At 40.7% G+C, this 26,433-nt stretch overlaps 1 long non-coding RNA gene across 1 annotated transcript in view; it reads left to right on the plus strand.

The window, feature by feature from the left end:
- Positions 1 to 26,433, plus strand: part of LOC126763722 (uncharacterized) — a 202,478-nt gene that overhangs the window by 83,542 nt on the left and 92,503 nt on the right. The window contains exon 4 of the long non-coding RNA XR_007667656.1: positions 19,159 to 19,213. This is a non-coding gene — a long non-coding RNA (uncharacterized LOC126763722). The remainder of the gene's footprint in view (positions 1 to 19,158; positions 19,214 to 26,433) is intronic.

Below are 26,433 nucleotides of genomic sequence, written 5' to 3' on the forward strand. Positions count from 1 at the left end.
TGTTAGAAATCAGTATTCAGATGTGAAGTAGATAAGATTACAGATAAGACGAGTTCAGGGCTAGTATCGCCCTGCTATCTGAGTGAATGGAAGTCTGAAGCTGTAGTTGATAGAAAGCTCTCCCAGCAGTAAACTCCTCTACCAACCATCCCCCAAGCTTTGACCCATCCGTAAAAAAGCTCACTGCCCCTCTCATCCAACGCCTTCTTCCCACCCATGGCTTCCTCGTCGGTTTGTGGGCAGAGAAGGGACCACCAGAGTTCGTTTGGGCGATTCCATGACCTAAGTGATCCAGTATGAAGTCAAAGTGTGTGAGGATATCCGAGTGTTCTAATACGTGTTCTTTTAAGAACCCATATTCTCTGAGTCTGATAGCAACACTCGCAGCCATACACCTTAATACTCCATTGAACATAATGCGCTTGACTATGGTATCATAGAGCTAGATGACCACTTTCGGTGAGAGACCCCACCTTGTTTGCTTTCTCTTCGATATTTGGCTTCCATGAACGCTTCCTATCCAGGATGAGTCCTAGATATTTCATGTATCTGCCGGTTGCAGACTAATGTCTCCATTTGCCGCAGGTGTACCACCGGGATCTTTATCTTCTAGTAAATAAAACCATCTCGATTTTACTTGGGCTAATGGCGAGACCACTTCCGACCGCCCAATTTGTTACTACGCTAAGATACCTCTTCATCAAGTCGTACACAGTACTCAGGAAATTTCCTTTGACCATCCGCCATAAGCAATCACCCGGCAGCCACGATCGTCAAGTTTTTTAAGAAGGTTGTTGAGGACCAGGATCCATAGAAGTTTCGGAGGCTTATATTGGAAGAAAAGAAAATCCCTTGAGCCCCATTTTCACCGCAGAAGAAGTGTGGATTGGCATAAAAGTGAATAATAAAACATATTCACTCTTTTCTCCTCATTTGAGCTGAGATCAAACTACATACAAGTACACTTGTGACTGCACCGTAATGCCATTTTCCATCTTCAGCCACAGAAAGTACAGTTTCTATTATAACAGTGGTGACAGTTGACATTTTAGTCACGTGAGTATTTTTTTTAGCCAACTTACTGTCGGCAACGGCAGACTGCCACAAGCAGACGAAATAACCCGAACAATCACAATAACAACTGTCGTTTGAGCAAACTCGCGTTTAACTTTTGGATTTGCATTGCTAATAGGCTTTGGCTTTGCTACAATGACATTCGCAACTTGTCGGCGTCATTACAACATATTGGACTCGGCAAAAGCCCTCACATTAAGGCGGTACACATTGCCCAAAAGCATAAAACAAGTTTGCGCTTCAAATAATGTGCGAAGTCTTTGATATTTCTAACACAACGAAGCCATTAATAGAGTGACAATATTATTAGTTTTAAAATAAAAATTTTTAGCCATTTAGATGCTAATTTAGGCTCACCCTAACACGTGCATATTAAGCTCATCTTGTCACAGCTGTTTTTGTGGAAAAGGCGGCCGGTAAATACTGCTACTTTTTTACATTTATCTGTGCCTTGGCAAAGAGTGCATGCACACACACGTCTATTTGTGGAGTAAGTGCAAAAGTTGCAAGCTCAGAGGCATTCGCGCATACTCAAGTGCATGTTTATTCGAAATTTTAAGACCGCAGATTCAAAGAAGAAAAATTTCGCAACATTTGTTTGCAGTTTCAACCCAAACACACACAGACATATATATTTACATATATATCTACAGCGTTGGTTGTAATTCGCGTCGAAAGGCAGTTGGCCAAGGCAGTGCAGCAGCCTACTTGCCATGCAGCTGTCACTACTGTAAATACTTTTTGGGCGCTCGTTTGTTTGTACGCGACTGTGAGTGTGTGTTTGGAGGACCAAGAGTTATAAGTGCTTCTGCAGCACCCTCTATACTTAGGGATTTTCGCTCGCTTTTTACTTTTTAAAAGTTTTAAGTTGTCTCAGTTAGTTTTCGTCACTTAGTTTACATGTCCCGCAGAGTTGTTGCTGTAGAAAAGAAAAAGTAGAAATACGAGTATATACTATAGTTTAAATACTTTAAACAGGCAGGTGAGTTGGGTCGCTGCCTGCTTTTCTTTTTTTACATATTCGATTTTTTTGTAGCAAGGTAGACGCTTTAACGAAAAAGGTGCGAGAGTTATTGACCCACGAAATGCGCATTTCGTGCTGTGTGTTGGAGACCATATACTTACAGCAGAGAGTAGGGTCCATACTATGTTCTCTGGAGTCTTTATGTGGCGGAGGGCTCTAGAAAATACCACACTTGCAAAGAAACTCGAGAGCGTTCAACGGGCGGCGCTCATCAGCATGTGTGGTGCACTAAGGTCCACTCCAACCATGGCACTCATTTTGAACATAATGCCGGTAGACTTCGCCGGAAGGTGTATGGCCGTGAAAGTGTCTATTAGACTCAGAGAATCTGGTTTCTTAAAAGAACACGTATCGGAACAATCGGATATTCTCACACACTTTGAGTGCTACCGGATCATTTAGATCATGGAGTCGCTAAACCAAACTCTTGCAGCACCTTCTCTGCTCATATACCGACCGAAGCCATTGGAGGAAAGGGACAGTGAGCTTCTTTACGGATGGGTCAAAGCTTAGGGGAAAGATTGGTGGAGGAATTTATTGCCGGGAGCTCTCTATGGGAGAGGGGCGGTTGTCGTCTTGTTTTCTTCTGCTGGATAGCTGGGCTTCGAGGGAGGGCTTTGTCAGTGCTGGTATTTGTGCAGTCGCAAAGTCTTTTGGCCCAAGATTGATCGCTAGAAATTTAGTAATCTCTTTGTTCTCAGTAAGGCTAGCCTTTAGAAAGTTGGGAGTCTTTCCAGACGTCGCTTGCAGAAGCTATTTGGAGAAAGATGAGTTGGAGGCAACTCAACACTTCCTTCTTGACTACCCCGCGTTTGGGAGGTCAATACTTAAACATTATATCTGCAGACAACCCATTGAACTGCCGGGAGTTGAAATTAAGCCCTTTGCAAATTTTTATTGGCTACTAAGCGTTTTTCCAACCTGTAAGCCCAAACACAAGAGTTCTTATTTTCTATGGCTTCACAAAAGACTACATATACCAGTCCACCTAACCTAACCTAATATATCAGGCTTCGTATTGCGCAACTAGCAACTCTTTAATGTTGAGCATACATTTAGGAGCGTAGGGATAACTCTATGTAGCTGGAGCAGTGACACGTCGAACAATAGTGAAACTGTCAGAAGGTCAGTGATAATGCTTCCACTAAACTATAGCAAGTTGTTGTGTTATTGAATAGTTTTTAAAGCGGAGACTCTCAAAACACAAAATATTTGATTATACGTTTGAAGTAAGCCACTCTACTTGGAATGGTTAAAAAGTATGAAATTCAGCTTATTGATTCCATGAAAGGAACTAACTAAAAACAGTGTCAGATTCCTGAAGAAAATGGATTGAATGAATATTGAAGCACAAAACATATTTTGTACCGAAAAATAGCCACAAACTCACGGTCTGTTGAAAACCGACTTTTTTCGTGCGGACCTCTGCGCTCCAGTATCACACACAGCTCAAATACAAGTAACTGCGCAAACTGCAGTCCACAAGCCAAGCATCGGGAGAGTTTCAACCAACTCGACCGAAAATTGCACAACTTCAGTTATTTACGTTATTTATTTCGATTGCCTTATTCTTATCACGTTTGATCGAAATTTTAAGTTTTGCAATAATTTGATTTGGCACACTGCCAACAACAACAATACACACGGCTCGAATAACTTTTCCGCCAGCCGCTATTGAGGAACTTTGCCAACCGTGATTTCACTGCGTTCGCATACAAATTTCCAGCCGTTGAATAGAACAGACGCTCGCATATGAGTACAACGGTTGAATAAAGCATACAGCGCCGACTTGCTCGATTCCTCGATTGCATTGTGCAGCGGAATGGGGCGGGCAGCGCAAATAGTAAGTAAAAAGAAAGCGAAAAACAAGCAGACAATCAGCAAAAAATGCAGTTACGAACTGACAGGCAGACGTGACGAAGGCTACTCAGTCTAAATAAGTTGTACGTGCTAAGCTGCCAGTAAATAGCAGCACAACCATACAACTATAACTACAACCAAACGTCATTGCCAAGCGATTTTTCGACTATGCCATTACGTGGCTCCCAAAATGCGAGTAAATAAGTTCCGCCGACTGCTGTCTGCAGTTTGGCTCAGTTTTTTCGCTTGTTCTTTGGTTGCGATTTCAGACGCCTATCGACCTGCCACAGCTGGCATTGCACGCCGACCCCACGCGCGCACACACAGCGCCAACACTTCCGCTCTCTTGCGTGTGCCAACAACTGTCTGTTCGATTGTCTGCCGAATGTTGGCCTGCGAGCCGTTCGATTCACCGGCTGCGCTTCCAAAGCACTTTATTAGTGTTTTGCCTCTTGTTTTTTTTGGGGACTACATTTTGTTCATTGTTTGCAGATGTTTTCGTTGCTGCATTTTGCTCGTAATATTTCCGGTTTTCATGAAAATTTCTTCGAAAACATATATTTAGAGCGCATAACACTGCTACGCTCTCGCCAATAATAATAGAAACGCTTCACTTAATTTTTGTGGCTGAATAATTGAAATATTGTTAAGTGTTATTTTATTAGGAGAAAAGTTTTGTAAATAATAATAACCAATTTCTAATTGCACTTAAGGGGGTTATATACAGTTAGATGGCCGAAAAAATTTCCGAATTTTCCAGATTTTTTGTGAAACTTTTAAAAAGACGTTTTGCGGTGACCACCGCGACGACATGGAATTTTAAATAAAAAATAACAATTTTTTGAAAATTCTAACTGTATACAACCCGTTTGATTTTTACTAAAAAACAATATGAAAATGGCGCAAATATCGGCTTAAGAAGGAGTTGATAACTTCCGTCTCTATTACGTGTTTCTATTAACACTCCCAACACTGTAGACATGCACTTCTATTATGGTGGCAAATTTCCCAAATTTCCTTCTGCGGACTTCCGTCTCTCATTTTTTTCGGCGCTACGTGAGGCTTTTGCGCTGCATTGCCTATTCGACTACAATACAGTTATAATGATGCGACAATTTGGCGGAAAAGTTTCGTGAATATTGATTTCTGATGGCCTTTTGTAGGCCTCCGCTTATAGTTGTCAATACCAAAGCGTTAGATGAGGCTTTTATTTTGCTGCTTAGTTCAATATAGTCACTCAGTAGTCCTATGATATATACTTACCTATGGGTATTTGAGTTGATAGGCTTATAAAGGCACAAAACTCAAAGCTCTTTGAATAAAAATATGTTTGAAAGCATTTTGGCACTAACAACAACTACTACTCTATTTGCGGCTGCTAAGCAATTTTTCTATTTTTCTTCTTCCAACCTTTTTGTAAGAGGTTAGTGTATTTTAGGGATGAATGCGTGTTCCCAGTTTCCTTAAGGGGTTACATGGGTTTACGGGTTTCAAAAAATCGATTTTTTTAATTGTATTATTAAATTCCACAACACCTCTAGAATATTGTCCTATACTTTCAAGTTGATCCGTGTAATAGTTTCGGAGATACAGCTTTGAGAATTTGTGCGTTCGAGGCTAGCTAGGCTAAGTCCGCCGCCTTTAAACGCGCTTTAGAAGGCGCGCTTTAAAAGGCTGTTTTTTACCCAAAGAAATCCATGTAACCCCTTAAAAAATTTCACGTGAAATTCTTGGGTTTTATAAATTTAATAGAATTTCTAATACTTTTACCACACACTATTGGCCAGTACAACACCACACTAAACAAAAACAATATGTAGACAGAATTTCAAGAAGCTCGAATTAAGTTCAACAGCTCGAGAAAAACTTCTAAGTTCGCAATAATAAAACAACAAGAACAGAAACACAATTTCCAAGCGATTATTTTTCCCGATATTTTTTTGTTATTGTTGGGTTTGTTAAGTGGCGTTTCAGCCAATTTTCCACGAATATTACAAAACATTAGATTAACTCATATTACCATAACAATCATGTTGGGAACGACGAGAGGAGCACACGCCGACAAGCGTCTAATATGTGAACATACTGAAATATATGTGTGTATATGTGTGCGTGAATGAGAGTGTATGAAGTATAAGAAAAGCTAAGCAAGAGATAGCTGCTATTACTTCTGAAGTATGTTGGTAGGGGAAGCAGAAACCACCATATATAATGTAGTGATGTTTCGAGGGATGACTGGTTACAAACTAGTGAAATTACAACTAGTTGCTAATTGATGAGTTTGAAGGGAGGAAGGCAAAAAGCACCATATTAACTCTAATAATGTTTCGAGGAACGACTGGTTACACACTAGTGCAATTACGACTAGTTGCTAATTGATGACTTTGAACAGAGGAAGGCAAAAAGAATCATATATACTCTAGTGATGTTTCGAAAAATGACTGGTTACACACTAGTGTAATTACGACTAGTTGCTAATTGATGAGTTTTAGGCAGATTTTAATTAAATTTAAATAAATTAAATACGGAACTTTATATTGGAGAACTAGTTTACTACTAGTTCAAAGGTGATTTGTTAACTCACTAGTTACACGATTAATTATTATTGAAAAATTGTGCTAAGTCCACATAAAAGCTGCAAAAAAATATTGTATTTTTTCACAAAGAACCATAATAAACTGACAAAGTGATTAGCGAACAAGTAAATTTTAAGTATAAAAGTAAGCCAACTCAAGGTAAAGCAATAAGGTTTACTTCCAGAATTCATGACTCTTTCGTTGAGCCAAAGTTTTGCAAAAGTGTTAACGATATTTCCGAGCAGCATTTTTGTTTCACAAGACACCAAAGAGGTGCACCAAAAATTAACACGGACCCGCTGGACACACATTATATTTCGTACTGGGTTCGAAGCGTGCGCATTTATATGTGCGTGATGCCCACCCAGTGGCGGCAAAAGCTGGTCCTATAAAATTTCATTTTTACGCTTGTTATAAAACAGCTGCTTTACTCACAAAACCCATGCACACACACATACAAACGAAAGCTTTAATGCCAGCACGTTCAAACACAAGAATTCTCCATCCTGTTTGTGCCACACTTGCGCTGCTGCCACCAACTTTCCGCTTTTTCTCTGAAAGCAGATACTTCTTAAGCCGTTGCTGTATCTCCTCTGCTCTGTGCTCTGCTTATTAGGGTCGTCAGCGTTATAGTTATTGTTGTTGTTGTTGTGCTTTTGTCAGCTATTACTATATTTTCATTGTTATTATAATATTTTGGCTTAGTGCTATTGTGGCTTATGGCAAACTTTAATGTAAACCAAAGAATTTTTTATTACCGTAAGTGTGTATGTGTGTGTGTATTTGTGCATGCCAGTGTATTTGTGTGGCATGTAGTACATATTCTGTGCGCTGCTCGTCGCCTCGCAGGTTTTAATTTCAGAAACTTGCGGCCTTTCTGCTCGTTTCCACTCTCTGAAGCGTATATATGTATGCCTCTATATGTGCGCCTGCGTTTATATTTATGTAAGTATGTGTGTCTGTGTCACGCCTATCCATTAGGGCACATTTTTCTCATATTACAAGTCAATTTTGTGTTCACAGCCAAGTATGCGCAGCTGCTGATATTAATTCACTTCCCACACTTCACTTCAATTTCCATTATGATTATGTGTGGCTCGTTTGCTTGATTGGCGGTTCGATTCCGATGATTTTCAGACACTGAGTTTAATGGCACTTCTGCTCGATTAGAAATAAGTAAGATTGTGGAATAGTTGTGGTGTTTATTGACCAATAAGCTTTTGGGCGACTTCTGATGCGAAAATTAAATATGAAAGATGTTGGTGATAGAAAAATCTAAATAATATTAGAAAAAAAAAATAATATATTTTTCGTGTCAAAATTGTACAAATAAGTAATTTATATTTACGGAAATGTTTTAAGTTATTTTTCAATACATATTGTAGAGTTTTGTTACAGGATGTGTCATCAATTATCGAAATAGTGATGCTTAAGACAGAAAAGAGTTTTATTAAGCGATGAAGTTCACCGACACCTTTAACGACAGCGCACCAACCGTTTCTTCTTTTAACAATTCGGTGCCAATTCGAGATACTAAGTGCAGCCAGGTCCTTCTCCACCTGATCTCTCCAACTGAGGGGAGTTCTTTCACTTCCTTTGCTTCCCCTGGCGGGTACTGCGTCGAATACTTTCAGAGCTGGAGTGTATTTATCGATATGGACCACATGAACCTACAGTTCATTGATCCCTCGATTTTCGCCGTTGCCAAAATGCAAAGGCCTATAAATTTTCCGCAGAACATTTCTCACGAAAACTCGTAACACCGACTCATCACATGTCGTCATCGTCAATGCCTCTGCACCATATAGCAAGACGGAAATACTGAGTGACTTATTATTTTCCCCAGTAAATGATTGAAGAAGTCGCACGATAGGGAGTCGCCTTGTCTAAAGCCTCGTTTGGTATCGAACAGATGGGAGAGTTCTACCCGATCCTGATGGAGTTTTTGGTATTGATTAACGGTAGTAACGGCAGTTTGCACAGCCGTATTAGTTTTGCGGGGATACCAAATTCAGATATGGCGGCATATGTTGTCAAATGCAGCTTTGAAATCGACGAAGAGGTGGTGTGTGTCGATTCTCTTTTAACTGGTCTTTTCCTTGAATTTAGCGCATAGTGAATATCCAGGTCTAAAGGACACTGATAAGGTCCAATCAGTTTGTTGACGATGGGCTTCAGTCTTTCACAGAGTACGCTTGATAGAACCTTATATGCGACGTTTAGGTCACTTATCCTACTGTCGTTGGTGCAGATTGTGGTATCTCACTTTTTGTGGATTGGACAGAGCACACTTAAGTCCCAATCGTTGGGCCAGCTTTCGTCCGACCATATTCTACAAAGAAGCTGATGCATGCTCCTTATCAGTTCTTCGCCGCCGTGTTTGAATAGCTCGGTCGACAATCCATCGGCCCCTGGCGCTTTGTTGTTCTTCAGATGGGTAATTGCTATCCGAACTTCCTCATGGTCGGCCATTGAAACGTTTGCTACATAGTTATCGATTGGGGAATCGGGTTCACCATCTCCTGGTGCTTCTGTTACTGCAAGTCAGCAGGTTGGAGAAGTGTTCCCTCCATAATTTTAGTATGCTCTGGGCATCGGTTACTAGATCACCACCTTGTGTTCTACAAGAGTATGCTCCGGTCTTGAAACCTTCAGTTAGTAGGCGCATTTTTTCGTAGAATTTTCGAGCATTACCCCGGCCAGCTTGTCAAACTCACTCTAATTAAATAAAATATCTCTGATATAAAATACTATATAATTTTAGTGTTTACTTAGGGCATTGAAGATGAGTACCATGCATTTTCTCTTAACCAGTGGCTAGATATAAATATAAAGTATTTCTTAACACCTTTTTTGTTGTAACTTGAATTTTGAGCTTCTTTATTGTATTACAACTATAAACAGCGCAGCTCGCCATGAAATGCATCATGAAATGATGACGTGCATTAGGGTGGGTCAAAAACAATTCGATAATTATTTTTGCTTGTTATTTGTAAACTGTCAGGAAACGGCTGTTTCGACGGCGTCGGACCAAAGGGAGAAGGATGTCAGATGACTAGGGTTAGCAAAGCATACAAAGAGGTGGCCAGTGTCATGCGGGGACTCATTGCGCGCTGAGTATAATGGGTTAATGTCGGCGGTTCTGACAAATCAGCAGCTTCTTTGGGAAAAAAGACTGCAAAAGTGCAGATCGTTATCGCGAAAATTGATGAACTGAGTCGCGTATACTGAATGACGACCTGACAGACAGACCGGTGTGGCGAAAACGACTTAACTCGTCATTCTGATCATTTATGTATAGTGTAGTGTAAAACATCTCCGACGTTATTCCTGTTCAGGAAATGAAAAATAGACAACTCTAAGGCGAAGGATCATCCTGTTACAGTTAAGAGCTCACACTTGGATATGCTTTCCTAGAGTTGTCTAAAAAGTTATTTTTCAGAGTACCAAGCAAATAAAAAAAATCGTTTTTCACTCACCCTAATGTACATACTTTCATATTCATCCCGATATATTGGATTGCGAATGCAACATAAATAATTCGGCATTCGACTGTTTTAACGGCACTCATTACGTACACACATTGAACTCATTAAGTTGCATAATGCAATTAATTAAAACTCTTTACGCCCGAGAGCTTGAGGTCACAGTCACCACGCGCGCCATCAATCAGCAAAACAGCGGACTGAACACGCGACTTTCCAAATGCCAAGCAACAACAACAAGAGTGTGAAAGTTTCGACAACACTTCACTTGGCCGAGTTAAGTGAGCACTTGTGAGCGCCCTGCGCCTGCGCCTGAGCCTATGAATGCAGCGAATTAATAAATCAATCAGGCGGTAAGCGTCGCACCAACGACTTGTGTTTGTCGAATGTGGGTGTGTGTGTGTGGCATGGCGCTTTTGTTGCCACATTTAAAGGTGTTTAATTAAATTTATGCACTTCATTAATGGCCACCAAAGCCGACAAAGGGCAACAACAGCGAAAGAGGGAGAAGACAGCAACACCAAGTGTGTGTGTGTGTGTGTGCGTGTGTGCGGCGGAGTGGCAGCAAGAAAACATTGCAAAAATGCGTTAAACGAAAGCCGCAAACTCTTTAGCACCACCAACGCCCTCCCACAGCCACTGCGCCATCATGCCCTTGTAGCTTTCGCCTGAGTAGTCAAGTGCAGCAACACATTTGCATGCAAACATATTTACATATATGCCCACACAACCACACACGCATGCTTAATTTCGTAATTCGCTGCGGTTGGCGGCTTCCTGCCGCTTTCTCCTCCGCAGCGCAACGCCCCCCAAGCAGCTGTTGCATGCAACCAGCTTAATTCGCGCTTGTGTATGTGTGTGTGTGTGTGTACATAAGGAAGATTAATTGCATGACACCTTTGCGAATTATGCAGCGCTCAAGTTTATGCAAATGCCGACGTCACTGTTGCCGTTACTTTTGTTGTTGTTGCTTTCGTTGACACCATCATCGCTGGCGACGAACTTATTGTCACTTTTTTCCTCAGTGTCCCCACACTACACACACACACAAACACCTACAAATTCAACACAAAGTGTTGCTTCTGGCACTTTAGCAGTTTGACGGCAGCTTGCCGAGCTTTAGCAGCTGTTCGTGCCGCTGCCTCGTGCCTACTGTTGCATGCCACACCAGCAGTCATTGAAGGTGTGAAATTCACTTTTGCATTTTGTCGCCATTTTCCTTTCCTCCCTTTCTTCGAATTTTCCTTCACAACTTTCAGCACATAGAGCACACAACATGTGTGCGTGTGTGTGTGTGTGCATGTGACGTGCCTTTTTGAGACTCCATTACTTTTCATTCGACGAACACGCCACACAATTCACTTTGTTCTTAAATTCGATAATTAAAATGAATATTATTTTGGCGGTGACTTAACTGTATTGACCCGATTGGCGTTTAAGCACCATATGAATAATCCGAAAAGCTTAAAGCCAATAACTGATGCATTCGGTTGCGAAGCCTAGAGGCACAATTTTTCTTCTTTATTGGCGTGGACACCGCTTATGTGAAGTTTATGTGCCTGCACCAGTACTTTTTACTTTTCGCTGTTTGACGCCAATTGTAGATTCCGTCGGGTCTTATCCGCCTGGTCTTTCCAACGGAGTGGAGATTTTCCTCTTCCTCTGCTTTCCCGAGCAAGCACTGCGTCGAATACTTTCCGAACTGCAGCCTTTTCATTCATTCGGACGACTTGAACTAGCCAGCGCAGCCGTTGTCTCTTAATTCGCTGAACTATGTCAATGTCATTGTATATCTCGTACAGCTCATCGTTCCATCGAATACGGTATTCGCCGTTGCCTTAGCGCAACGGACCATTAATCTTTCGCAGAACCTTTCTCTCGAAAACTCGTAACGCCGACTCATCAGAAGTTGTCATCGTCCATGCCTCTGCACTATACAGCAGCACGGGGATGATAGGTGACTTGTAGAGTTTGGTCATGGTTCGTCGAGAGGACTTTGCTACTCAATTACCTACTCAGTCCGCAGTAACACCTGTTGGAAAGAGTTATTCTGCTTTGGGTTTCGAGTCTGACGTTGTTGTTGGTGTTAATGCTGGTTCCAAGATAGACGAAATTATCTACGACTTCGAACACCAGTTTGATCAGGTATTCCAATTGCGAATATATGAACTTGGACCAGCTTTAAGTTCAGCAGAATGGTGCTAACAGCCTAATTGTAAATGCTTTTCAACCTTCCGGTTACGGATTGTCTCGGTGATGTCAGAGGTTCACAAAGAACTGTGTTTTAATGTGCTTCGACTTTTTTAAGAGATGACATATGAGCACGAGATTATGGAAACAATAATTAAGCTAACTTGTGAAGCTTGTGATTAGAAGCGCCAGCAAAAAATTAAAAACAATATTAATAAAAGATCGAAAAAGGAGAAATTTACTCATTTTTGGAAATATCTAGTATTTGCTAGGACTCAAAGAAGACTGAGCTTCCTAAGTTGAGCTTACGGGCCACTTTAAGATAGTTAACTTAATCCATAAACCTGAAAATACAAAGAATTTGGAAACAAATGCCGAACACTTTCGCCAAAGACTTAAAAATTTCAAAAATAAAAAAAAGCTGTAAATGAGAACTGCCAATCGCGTTGGATTAAGATTTGAAAAAAAAACATGACTACAGCGAAAACTTTTGCTGCTGCCTTAAAAAGCTCAGAAAAGAAAGGCAAATTACTGGGAAATAAAATACAAAAGCGAGTTGAGCATTCTCTGCGAACATTTTGCTGAGCCAATTCAAAACGTGTGCAAAACCACAGACAACAAATATGCAACTCGGCAAAATTCACACACACATACGCACACATATACATGGGGCACATGTATTGTCTTTGAAAGTTGTGGCCCATAGAACGCCAGCGGCAACAAACAAAGCGCAAACAAAACACGAAATAAAATGCAAAACAAAGCGAAAAGGAAAAGCAAAAAATAGAAAAAAATTTAGTAGAAAATAAAATAAAATTAAGAAAATTGCAAAATGGTACAAAAAGGTCGTGCAAAACATGTGGAGTAGGACGAGCTTATTTCGTATAGCGATTAAAGGCTTCAACCGGAAGCAACACAATCAAACACACACACACACGTATGTGCGCATGTGCCTGTGTCTTGTCTTCCGTGTGAATGAGTTAGCCAACTTGGGTGTGTTTTAGACAACGCTAGGCTGGTGGGTGTCCGTGTGTGAGTGACACATTGTGTCGTCTGTCGGCATGACGGTTGCAGGCTCAGCCATAGACAACACAACAATACAACCATGATGCGTACAAATAACGGGCGAGCAGACAGACACACCTACACACAGGCGCATAAACATCGCCAGTCCTCCAACCCCACGCCTCTGCTGTGTGTGCTCAAGTGTGAAATAGTTACATACCGACTCGCGCCCTTCCCGAGCGCGTCTCTCCGCGTCCTTCGCAAAAGTGTTGCTGGCTTTGAATTCATACACATTCCTTCTCCATTTGTACATATATAATTACATTCATTTAAAAGCACACACACATGCACATGTATATGGTATATTTGTATTGTATTCAGTTGGCATTGCTTGCATATTCATTTGCATTTAAATTCAAAGGGTTTCAACCGAGAAATGAATGAAAATTAAAGCGGCTCACTTTAAGAGAATAAATTACTATGGCGAGACCACATTTACAGTAAAGCTTTACTTAGCACATTATTCTGAAAGCAAAATATGCTAGATTTAAAATTTGTATAACAACTTAATCGAATGCATATTAAGATTAAAATTGCAGCATGGACATATATATTTATATATAAATATACTTGTATATATCCTCATCCGACTAATTATCGTAGCAATGTGAATTTAACAGTAAGGAAACACAGAATTCAGTCACCGCCGATATTAAATACCCACATCCTTTCTAAGCATTAAAGGTTCGTGATATTTTTAGTGAATTTAAAAGCGAACTTTACAAATATTTGTGATACAAAATAATTCAATACTCTTATAGAACCCCCAGAGCGGATCTAGTAACCGATTCCTCTAAATTACTAAAATTATGAAGGAACACTTCTCTAGCCTACTGAATGGAAGTGAAAGCACAACACAAGGAGATGTCGAACCCGATTCCCCAATCAATGACGATGGCGCAGACGTTCCATTGCCCGATCATGAAGAAGTTCGAATAGTAATTACCCGCCTGAAGAACAACAAAGCGGCAAGGGCCGATGGATTGCCCGCCGAGCTATTCAAACACGGAGACTAAGAACTGATAAGGAGCATGCATCAGCTTCTTTGTAGAAAATGGTCGAACGAAAGCATGCCCAACGATTGGAATTTAAGTGTGCTCTGCCCAATCCACAAAAAAGAGACCCCACAATCTGCGCCATCTATCGCGGAATAAGCCTCCTCAATATCGCATATGTATAAGGTTCCATCGAGCATATTTTGTGAAAGATTGAAGCCCACCGTCAACAAACTGATTGAACCTTAGCTGTGTGACTTCAAGCCTGGAAAATCAACAACTGGCCTTAAATTCAGCATGCGCCAAACCTTGGAAAATACCCGTTAAAAGAGAATCGACATACACAACCTCTTAGTCGATTTTAAAGCTGCTTTTGACTGCATGACAAAAGCTGCCTTTATGCCGCTATGTCTGAATTTGGTATCTCCGCAAAACTAATACGGCTGTGTAAACTGACGTTGAGCAATACCTTAAGCCCCGTCAAACGAGGTTTCAGGCAAGGCGACTCCCTGTCGTGCGACTTCTTCAATCTACTGCTGGAGAATATAATTCGCGCTGCAGATTTTAATCGAGCAGGCACAGTCTTCTATAAGCGTGTACAGTTTCTGGCGTATATCGATGATATTGATATCATTGGCCTCAATATCCGCACCGTTAGTTAGCAAGAAGTGAAGTAAATGGGTCTGGTACCGAACGAAGGCAAGACGAAATATCTCCTGTCATCAAACAAAAAGTCGTCGCACTCGCGACTTGGCTCTCACGTCACTGTTGACAGTCGTAACTTCGAAGTCGTAGATAATTTCGTTTATCTTGGAACCAGTATTAACGGTAACAACGATGTCAACCTCAAAATCCAACGCAGAATAACTTTTGCCAACAGGTGCTTCTCCGGATTAAGTAGTATGGTAAAATTCTCTTCAAGTCACTCAACATCCCCGTCCTGCTTATGGTGCAGAGGCATGGACGAAGACAACAGCTGATGAGTCGGCGCTACGAGTTTTCGAGATGGTTCTTCTTGGTTATTAAAGACTTCGTGATAAAGGTAATATTCCCTGTTCTGGGTGTAATGAAAATATTGAAAAGAAATAAATTGCAATTATATAAATCTCCTACCTGCCACCTATCGGTTAGGTCACCAAACCTTTTGTTAAATCAATGTTGATAAGATTTGGTATTCGTGACTTGTTGGGTTCCTGTGAAGTTATAGTCACCAGAAATCGAAACAAAAGTAGAAGAGATCACCATAAAGTGAACTTGTGACTCCATAAAGCGCTGGTTTTTTATATGCAGATAGCTACTATAATGGAGCATTGGACATTTGAAGAACATGCATTAAAAATGCTTATGCCCTATAATATCACTTGCTGTAACTGCAAACTCGAAGGTAGCAAGAAAACATTTCCTCTGTGAATGCCCAACTCTATCATAACTCAAACACCGAACTCTTTGAATCCATCAGATGCCAAACCATGAATGTCTATCTACAAAAACCATGACGGAGTTCAGTAGTTCTATCGAGGGTACCAAATGATTTCAACACAAACAAGAGAACGTGGTATTAAGATATAAGGTCTTACGATTGTTTATTAAAACGTTGCATCCAGCGAACGATGTAGTAGGCAAAATCAGGGCGAATTGGGCAAATAGCCTGCAAGTTGTCTATTTATTGATTCCCGTAGTTAGCGGGAAAATTATCCACCTGGGCCTTCTGGAAGCATTTCGAACCCGCCAGTTCTAGCTACAGAGAGCGCTGAAAGAGAGATAACCTGATAAGAGAATCAACTGGAAATAAATTTGATAAATGGATTATACTTGTAGCTAAGTAAAATATTGATCGATATCTCAGAGCCGTCATTTCCATTTATTGCGCCTTATTGAAGACCACAACTGTATGTAAGTCTTGTAGTTGCTGGTAGAAGCAAGTATTTGTTATAAAAGGGAATAAGTAGAATATACCGAGTGATTGGTTGGATTTTTAGTCCCAGATATTACCCCCCAACAAAAAAGTAACTAACAGTTTGCAGCGTCGTCGACAGCGTGTCTTAACGTGATGTCATTTATGACTTTTGGAGTTCTTACGATTTCTTTCAACAATTCTCATGCATTTCCACTTCCAGTAAGCCCCAACTTTTGTAATCCTTTAACTTTGCACATCTTGCACCTTCAATGCACACCCATTCCCATGCCCCTTCTTGGCGAATGCTGGCAGAAACTACGCGCGAGCAGCTGGCGTGCAAACCACAACAAGTAAATACTTGCAACACTTGCCACAGCAGACGCAGCCAAACAAAAATCAGTTAACTTACGCAAGCACAAACACGTTTCTGGCACAAAAAGCCTTTTCTGCGAAGACAGAGGTTGTAAAATAACAGTGCTTGTACACTCGTACTTGTAGTACAAATAATGCCTTTTAATTTCGAGTCCAACTTTTTTGGTTTCTTAGTTGCTGTGCACTTTCCGCATTGTTTTGCAACTTTCCACGACTTTCTTACACTCCCCTCATGCATGCCCCTTGCTGGAAGGAACACACTCAACTACGCGCAGCGTAAGCTGGGGGGTTCGACGCCTCACTTGGGTGTGGCTGCTGTTGGGTCGCGCCTCGCGTAAGCTTGCAACAGCTTGTGGCATCAGCCTGTCTTTAGACGTCAACTCTTCGCTCTTGTCCCTTTGACAATAACAACTGTAACAACTGTAATACCAATACAACTGTAACTGCAGCTGTGGCAATAGTGTTGCTTGCAAGTTATTGGTTTGTTATTGTTATTATTGCCTTTAAAGCAACACATTTCGTATGCACAACAAACGAACGAAAGCAGCGAGTGAAAGGAAAACAAACTGCAGACGCAACGTCGCACGGTGCAACTAACGGTGGTATGCAGATGCATGCATAAGTGCATGGCACTTGCTCTGCTTCTAGGTGGACCAAGGTTGCTTCGGCTGGCACAGTGTTTTCGTTTGCAAGTCGCTCGGAAAGGTTGCGCGGAGAGTCGAAAATTCAAATAATGCAACATTGTGTTGCACGTATAAAGAAGTGAGGAAAAGGAAAGCTAAATTTGTTACTACCATTCTTAGTATCAAATATTTTTTATTTTCTAAAAAATTTTATGAAATAATATAATGTTGAGAGATTGATTCAACACTCGTAAAATTGTTTATTCTTGCAGACAAAAAACTGATCCCAGTAAGTGTTGATGTCCTGATGTGAGGTGTAGGTTCCTTTTTTCAAAAATTTTTTCAGAGGCTGTAATAAGTGATAATTCGAAGGTGTCGAGTCTGGAGAATATGTTGGGTGTGGTGGCACTTGCCGTTCAAGCTCGAAAGGCTGTTGGTGCGTCATCAAACTTGTATGAGAGCTCGCATTATCCTAGTGGAACAGTACACTTTTTCTATTGGTCAGTGCTGGTCTCTTCTGTTTGACTGCAACACTCGCTATGTCCAGGTAATCACAATGCACTTCAGAATTATTGGTGTTATTGTCGAACAGAAGCTCGAAATATGCGTCCGTTTTGAATCCCATCAAACTTACAACATAACCTTTTTATGGTGACTATCAGCCTTCGATGCTGTTGGAGCTGGTGCATCTTTTTTAGAAGATTATCTCTTGCGCTTTACTTTCTCGTAAACAACCCACTTTTCGTCGCCAGTAACAAGGCGCCTCAAAAAGGGAACACTTCTTTGACATTTGATAAGCAAATTACTGTCGTTAGTGCGACGAAGTAAATTTCGTTTGGCAATATTTGAAATTAATCCAAGACGTTTCATGAACTTGTGTGCGGCCACTTTATACTAATTTAGACCTTTCTGCAATATTCCGAGTTGTCATTCGATGATATGCATTGACCAATGACTTTATTTTATCTACATCGGCTTCAAGAGCTCTTGCAGAATGTGATGCATTCGCAAGATGGAAATTGCCGGAACGAAATTTTGCTTAAACTGAATTTTTATTCTTTTGGTACTATTAGGTTTTCCATCTACGATAGGACACCAAACAAACATTATACCAAATAATAGTACAAAAAAAAAAAACAAATAGGGAAAGGCTAGTTTTGTACTTGCAACTTGCAAGAATCAAAGAAATGCTTTAAGGTGCCAAACGTCAATCAGAGAATCGGAATCCAAGACTTTTCCTTGGAGTTACCATAGTCCACAAATAAACTAAGAGTTCGAGCGGTCTCGACTCATGGAATTTGACGTATTGGCCGATATATCCACCATAAAGTCACCAAGAATTTCGAATGGGAGCCAAGGGAAGTATTGACCCGATTCAACCCATTTTTGACACACAAACATACTATTACCCGGAAAGGATTCTCTGTACATTTCAATAATATATCTCACACATTGACTGATATTTTCTGTTAAAAGTCAACTAGAGGTACTGGGATCTACATATTCGGTATCTTGGGGTGAACAAAACTAGTATACTCTGTAGCAACATGTTGCAAAGGTATAAAATATTGCAAATAAGCTTTACTGTATTAGCTGTTCTAATATCTAATATTAAATCGGTTTAATGTGAAGTTGGCTGCTAGAAAGTCCTTCTGTTGTTAATAGAATCCTTTTTTAATGTGGTGTAATATCTCAATTATTAAAGAGGGATTTTTATATCATGAAAAAAGAGAAAGAAAACGGTGGACTTCAAAAATGTCAATTTTAAATATCTGTCCGAGTTTATATGGAAGTTTTAACAGTCAATTCTCTCGCCAATTGATAAAAGTTGATTCAATTTATTTATTTCAAAGGTGGTTAAAGTAAATGTCGAAAATATCACAAACGAATTCAACGTTCAAATTCAAATATTTAACGAAAATTTAGTAAAATGCTTAAATATTTATAAATTTATCTAAAAACAGTTATTGCATTAAATTTGTTTCTTTTTGTTTCAGAAATACTAAGATATGAGAACACAAATCAGTACCTGTTGAAAATGGCAGTAAAGTTGTAAGTATATACTAGTTAAATACGCACAAATGTTTGAAATATTTTGAATTTAACAGACGTTTCAATGTGAGATCAATTGTTGGTCTCGGTAAAGTCAATATTGTACGCGTATTTGGGAAGAGTCCGGGCACAGTCACTTCCGCCGATAATCGTGAAGCAAATGATTGAAATAAAAAACCGAAAAAAACTAAAATTTAAATGTTGCGCACATTGGCGCTTCACATCCACTGTTCTCAGCCGAAATCTTGCCGCCTGGCTGTTGATCTGAGCAACCCTTTCGGTGCATTAGCACTCTTGGAATTTGAACTTTGCCAAGCCGACAGAGCACAAATGTGCGCCCTTTGCATCAAACGCAGACGAAAATGTACATTTACTTTTGGTTTCAAAATACTCACCTCCACCTCGTCCTCGGCCCCCGCCGTGGCCACTTCGGTGCCTTTCACTTCACTTGCATTACGAATTCCCTTTCTGTGTGCAATTATATTTGATGTTGCTCTGAGTAGTTGTTGTGTGTTTCCAAGATTTCTTGGCTGCCCGGAATTCTAACGGCATGTGTGTGTGTGTGTAGGTTCGTGTGTTGCAAGTACTTGTGGCAGCAGTTTACAACTGTCTGTGCATATTTATCTGGGAGGCGTGCTGTGTGGGTGTTAAGTGCCAAGCAAAGTGGTTGGAAATGTGCGCATTTTATTTAATTTTTGGCTAATGCGAATTTATGTACTCGTCCATGCTTACTTTGTACATTCAGCTGCAACACAAATGTTTCATTACGGTTTTACGGTTTTATTTAGTCTTCGCTAGCTCCGCTCTGCCCTGCGACCTCCCTTTGCGTTGGTTTGCCTTGGGTGTTTGCCGTTTGTTTTGCCTTGAGCCACTTGCAATTGCCCCTGCTGCTGTGTAAAAGCTGCAGAAAGTTTCACAAATAACTACAACAACAACAACGGCGATAAATCCTTTCAAGTTGCATTCGTGTCGTGATTATTTCGGTTAGTCGTAATTCTTTTTCTCCATCTTTGTGTGATTTTTTGGTTATTTGTTGTTGTTGCTGTTAGTTTTGTTTCGTGTTCCGTTATCGCAACAGTTGTAGCTGTCTGACTTAATGCAAATTTAAAACAATCTACTTCAGCTCGTGTTCATTGGTGAGTAACTTTAGACTTTATGTTGGGGCAATGGGCTGGCAGGGAATAACTGCAGACGAAACTGCGGACTGTAAGAAAAATATGCGGGAACGCTTTATGTAACCTAAAGGATACTAAAAAGACGCTTTCTACAAACCGAAATGCCTTGTACTTGCATATTTACGCTTTGCACTTTACGGTTGCCAAAATTACAGTAAAAAAGTTACGCCAGAGTTGGAATATGAGTCTAATACCGAGCTCAATTAAAGTCAGACTTGTATTTTTCTAATAATTTTCTAAGTTAATTCGAATTTCTTTCTTATGCTCTTACGGAGCGAAAGTTGTTTCGTCGCAAAGAAGTGATCCAATTTGCAAAGCGCATTGGTGACGTAAAGGGAGTTGTTTACAACAAGGTAAAGCGCAAGAAGTCATGGCCTAAAAGAAAGCCTTTTGCATCTTGAATGGAATGTGCAACCACACTCGCCATATTTTCCAAGCTTGGCACCTTCATACTATAACTTGTTCCGGTCTCTGTAGAATATATTGAATGAAAGAACATTCGCGCCAAATCAGGGCGGCAACATTGTGTTGGCTGCAAAGATAATCAATGTGAGTGTGAAATCAAGCTTTTGCTCGAAAGATGGCGCAAGGTATTGGCTCGAAATGAAGAATATTTGGTAGTCGAAAAAAACTTTTCGTATTTAAACAAAAAAACAAGAAAATACGTTAACTTCGACTGCACCGAAGCAAATATACCCTTCACAGGTGCATTTCTTTTAGTAATTATGTGTTCAGTTTGTATGGTAGCTATATGCTATAGTTAACCGATCTGAACAAATTCTTCGGAGATTACATTGATGCTTTAGAAAATAATCTATACCAAATTTGTTGTGAAGATACATTGTCAAATGTGAAAGTTTTCCATACAAGAACTTGATTCCCATCGTTCAGTTTATATGTCGGCTATATGTTATAGTGGTCCGACAAATGAGCAGCTCCTTGAAGAGCAAATGACGTTTGCAAAATTTCTAAACGATATCTTAAAAACTGAGGAACTAGTTCGTATATTTACAGACGGACAGACACACAGACGGACATGGCTAAGTCGACTCAGCTCAACATATTGATCATTTATATATATACATACTTTATAGGGTCTCCGACGCTTCCTTCTGGGTGTTACAAGCTTCGTGACAAACTTAATAAACCCTGTTCAGGGTATAATAAAATTCGGGGAAGTTGAAAAAAAGTTACAGCAGTTCAAAAATGAATGCAAAATAATGAAGAAATTTGAAAAGCCACCAATAAAATTTATGAAGTTTACGGAGACGATGCTTTATCGCTCTGGTCGACCTATCGTTGAAAAAGTTGGTGAAATTATGGAAAATATTCACCATCGCTAAGGAATTTAACATTAACAAAGGGATGTGAACCATTTAAAAAAGACTGGCTCCAAAAATAAGCTCGATAAGATCGAATCATTTCAGAAGCGAATGGTAATGGGAGACGAAAGGTGGATCAAATACGACAATAATGTGCGAATAAGATCATGGTCCAAGCTCAACACATGATCGCAAAGCTGGGATTGACTCCTCGAAAGCTTGTGCTGAGTGTTTGGTGGTATTTGAAAGGCATCATCCACTATGAGCTGCTCTGATGAACAGAAAGGGATGCATCTTCCGTCAGCACAACGCTAGACCACACACATCTATGATGACACGGCAAAAACTGGAAGAGCTTGGTTGGGAAGTTTTGATGCATCCACCATATAGCCCTGAGTTTTTATCATCGGACTACCATATGTTTCGGTCAATAAAAACTCTCTTAATGGAGTAAAGTTGGCTTCAAGAGAAGCTTGTGAAAATTACTTTTAGCAGTTTTTCGCCGAGAAACCAAGTAAGTTTTATACTGATGGGATGGTCTCTCTAGCGGAAAAAAGGCAAAATGTGGTCGACCAAAATGGTGCATATTTGTTTATTTATTTATTAGCATAAATATAAAAAAATAAGTTGACATTTGATTAGAAATACGAAAAGACTTTTTCGACTTTTGTGGGTACTTTTGTCACAATGAAAATGAAACTAATTAATTTGGAATATTTTTAAGCAAAATTTTATTTATGCAACAATCGAAAAAATGCTTTAACTTTGCAAGCTTTTGCCATTTTGTCGTAAAAGCACAGTATTTATTCAATTATTCGCCTTTATATAACAAAAGCATTCATTTTCGATGAATTGCAACAATTTCCACTAAAGCTGGCCTTGAAGCGTTGCAATTTAATCTCATTCGTTACATTATTGCTAAAAGCCGTTAGTTTGCCTAGCAAAAAGCTCTAAACCCTATTGTTGCATAACATAATAATAATATTTTTTCGCCTTCCATGGAAGCTCCGTGGCATGCAATCAAATCTATGCATATGTATGGGTTGGTGTATGTGTGTGTGTTGTTTGTGCAGTTGCAGCAGCCGCGCAGCTGCAACAATGTTTTTATTCCGCGCCGCTGCACTTTTTGATTGTAATTTGATTATCTGCAATGATAATTATGCGTGTACTACATGAGTGAGGCATTGCAGAATTAAAATAAATGCCAAAAAAGCAATAACAAAAAAGTCACGCGAGTGTACAAAAACAAATATGTGCATAATTGACAGCAGCGCAAATAAGGCGCTATAAACTAGAGCATAATTGAACGGACAGCATTGATTGCGCTCTTTTGCACTTGTGTGGCTATGTTCGTGAGTGGGTGTATGTGTGCGCACGCATTTGCATAAAAACTGCATTTGCAAATTGCAATGTTTTTACAGCAAATTCATCTCTGATTTGCCGCAACAAATCTAGAAAGGCTACCGGCGTCAGCGTCGATGTCGGCGTCGCGCCGCCAAGCATGCCACACAATTAAATGCTGCCGCCGATAAATTGTCAAACCATCTGCCCGTGTTGCCACACACACACATTTGTTTATCGCAACTTTTTTTGCGCTGCTCACTCTCCGCGCCGCCCAAATGGCGCAATATTTTGCTAAACTATCGCCAATTACGGCTATCAAAGTTTGCCAATTAAAGGAATTTGCATAGAGAAATCGCCAGAATCGGCGTGAGGGCTGCCAACTGGCGGCGCTGTAGTGGCTGGCGGCGTTTTCGGCCGAATAAAAGCGAAATGATAAAAATGAGAAATGCAAATAAAAAAATTGTCTCCATAAAACCGACGAAATCGCTACAGCCGCACGAGGCGATGGCGATTTCGGCGCGAATCCGAAAATCAACACACAAACAACAAAAGCAACAAATGAGCAACTTGTAAAAAGTACTGCCGTCACGCAGCAGCCCACATGTGCTGCAACAAGCGCCACCCGCTCGTCACCCGCATTCATGCCGCATGCTGCAGCCGCACAGAGCAATTTGCCGAACGCCGCATTGTTAGAACGGCACTGACAATGACAGTTGAAACCGAAGCCGCTGCTTTGCAATTTTGCTGTGAAAATTTTTGTGGAATTTGATTTCACTTCGTGTGCTCGCATGCCTCGTTATGTGTCCACGTGTTGTTCAACATCTTGCCACTTCTTTTTTATTGCCGTCGCAAATAAAATTAGAAATAAAATCGGCAATAAAGCGAATCAGAGCGGATTGCCTGTGGCAACGCTGCACTTAATTGCGCTCATACACGACGCCACGCAATCATTTATTCGCTTATTTCTCGCTTTAAGCCACTTCAGTGTCGGAGCTCTTCGGTTTTAGTTTTTGCACATTTGCAACGCCGAAATTTTGCACCGGATTTCATTAATTTAAAATGTGTATCTGTTCAGTTGCGGCGCTCTGAAGGATCGTGTGCGGCAGCCCACATTTCCATTGATGCTTCAGTGACGGCGTTGGCACATCAAACCACCAATGACGTGGCAGCAACTACTCAGCCACCTAACGGTTGGATTGCGTTTGTCTCACACGACGATTGTCTGGCTGCCTGTTGCAGAGCCGAGCAACACATTTGTAAGGCGAAGGCATAAATTAATTAAAAAACTTTTGCAATTATTTGCAAAAGCGTTTAAAATTCGTTTTGTGCCAACCATCCACAATGCCACGCCGGCTGATGTTGTACGCTGAGTGTTTCAGTTGCTACGCTGACATTATTTTCCTTATTGCTTTCCATTGTTGGGAACTGTCGAAGACTAAGTGAGGCATGCAAGAGAAGATAGTGGGAATATATATATTTAATCACATGTGTTACACTATTAACGGGAAGAGTAACAGGTCAGTCTTTTCCACGAAAGAGAAGCGTGATACATTTTTAGGTTCCCTACTTTTTGAATGAAAAACCACAGGCACCCTTATTTAAAGGGGCATATCTCAGATGGTCTATCCGTTGAGTCCACATCTCGATAACTCGTTGGAACATTTGGGTGTGGGAGAAATTATATGCTTACGGAAGTGTTCTCTCCAAAAATTTCATTGATTGAAACGATGGGTGGGAAATGGCGCCGTCTTGTTGAAACCAAATGTTGCCGAGATCACGAGTTTCAATTTCAAGCATCAAATAGTCAGTTATCACGGCGCGGTAACGGTCGCCATTGACTGTAACGTTCTCACCGGTATAATTTTTGAAGAAATACGGAGCGATGATTCGACCGGACCTCAAACCTCACCAAACCGTTGCTTTTTCTGAATGAAATGCCAGCTCTAGAATCTCTTCAGGTTGCTCTTCGTACCAAATGCGGCAATTTTGCCAGCTTACATACCCATTCTCTGAATTTGGTATCCCCGCAAAACTAATACGACTGTGTAAACTGATGTTGAGCAATACGAAGAGCTCCGTCAGGATCGGGAAGGATCTCTCCAAGCCGTTAGATACCAAACGAGGTTTCAGACAAGGCGACTCCCTATCGTGCGACTTCTTCAACCTGCTGCTGAAGAAAATAATTCGAGCTGCAGAACTTAATCGAGCAGGTACAATCTTTTATAAGAGTGTACAGCTGCTGGCGTATGCCGATGATATTGATATCATCGGCCTCAACACCCGCGCCGTTAGTTCTTCTTTCTCCAGACTGGACAAGGAAGCAAACCAATTGGGTCTGGCAGTGAACGAGGGCAAGACGAAATATCTCCTGTCATCAAACAAACAGTCGTCGCACTTGCGACTTGGCTCTCACGTCACTGTTGACAGTCATAACTTTGAAGTCTTAGATAATTTCGTTTATCTTGGAAACCAGCGTAAACACCACCAACAATGTCAGCCTGGAAATCCAACGCAGGATAACTCTTGCCAACAGGTGCTACTTCGGACTGAGTAGGCAATTGAGAAGCCAAGTCCTCTCTCGACGAACAAAAACCAAACTCTATAAGTCACTCATAATTCCCGTCCTGCTATATGGTGCAGAGGCCTGGACGATGAAAACAACTGATGAGTCGACGTTGCGAACTTTCGAGAAAAAATTCTGCGAAAGATTTATGGTCCTTTGCGCACGGCGAATATCGTATTCGATGGAACGATGAGCTGTACGAGATATACGACGACATTGGCATAGTTCAGCGAATTAAAAGACAGCGGATGCGCTGGCTAGGCCATGGAAGAGGAAGACCTCCACTTCGTTGGAAGGACCAAGTGGAGAAAGACCTGGCTTCGCTTGGAATATCCAATTGGCACCACGTAGCGAAAAGAAGAAATGCTGTTGTTAACTCGGCTATAATCGCGTAAGCGGTGTCTACGCTAATAAAGAAGAAGACACCCATTGAGCCAGAAATGGGTCTCATTGCTGAACAAAATTTGGCTCGAAAACGTCGGATCTTCTTGGAACTTTTTGGGAAGGTCGAGCGGCTTCTGTTCTTGCACAAGCTGTACGCTTCCAATTTAAGATCCCATCGTAGAATGCGCTAAGTTATTCCATTCGCCAGTCCAAGTCGCTACGAACGGCGCCGAATCGATTCTCCAAGGTATTCGCCACTCTTAGTTATTTTCTTCACTGCGGGCTAGACGTGATCTAATCGGCCAAAAAAATTCTGTAAAAAAAGGCAAGGTATACTCACATTGAATCATGCTTCAGTGAGATTCTTTACTAGAATAATGTAAAATGAGCAACATTGAAACATTCTTTTTAACCACTAAGCATTCAGTCGCT

The sequence above is a fragment of the Bactrocera neohumeralis genome, chromosome 6, assembly GCF_024586455.1.
Source record: "Bactrocera neohumeralis isolate Rockhampton chromosome 6, APGP_CSIRO_Bneo_wtdbg2-racon-allhic-juicebox.fasta_v2, whole genome shotgun sequence".
NCBI lineage: Eukaryota > Metazoa > Arthropoda > Insecta > Diptera > Tephritidae > Bactrocera > Bactrocera neohumeralis.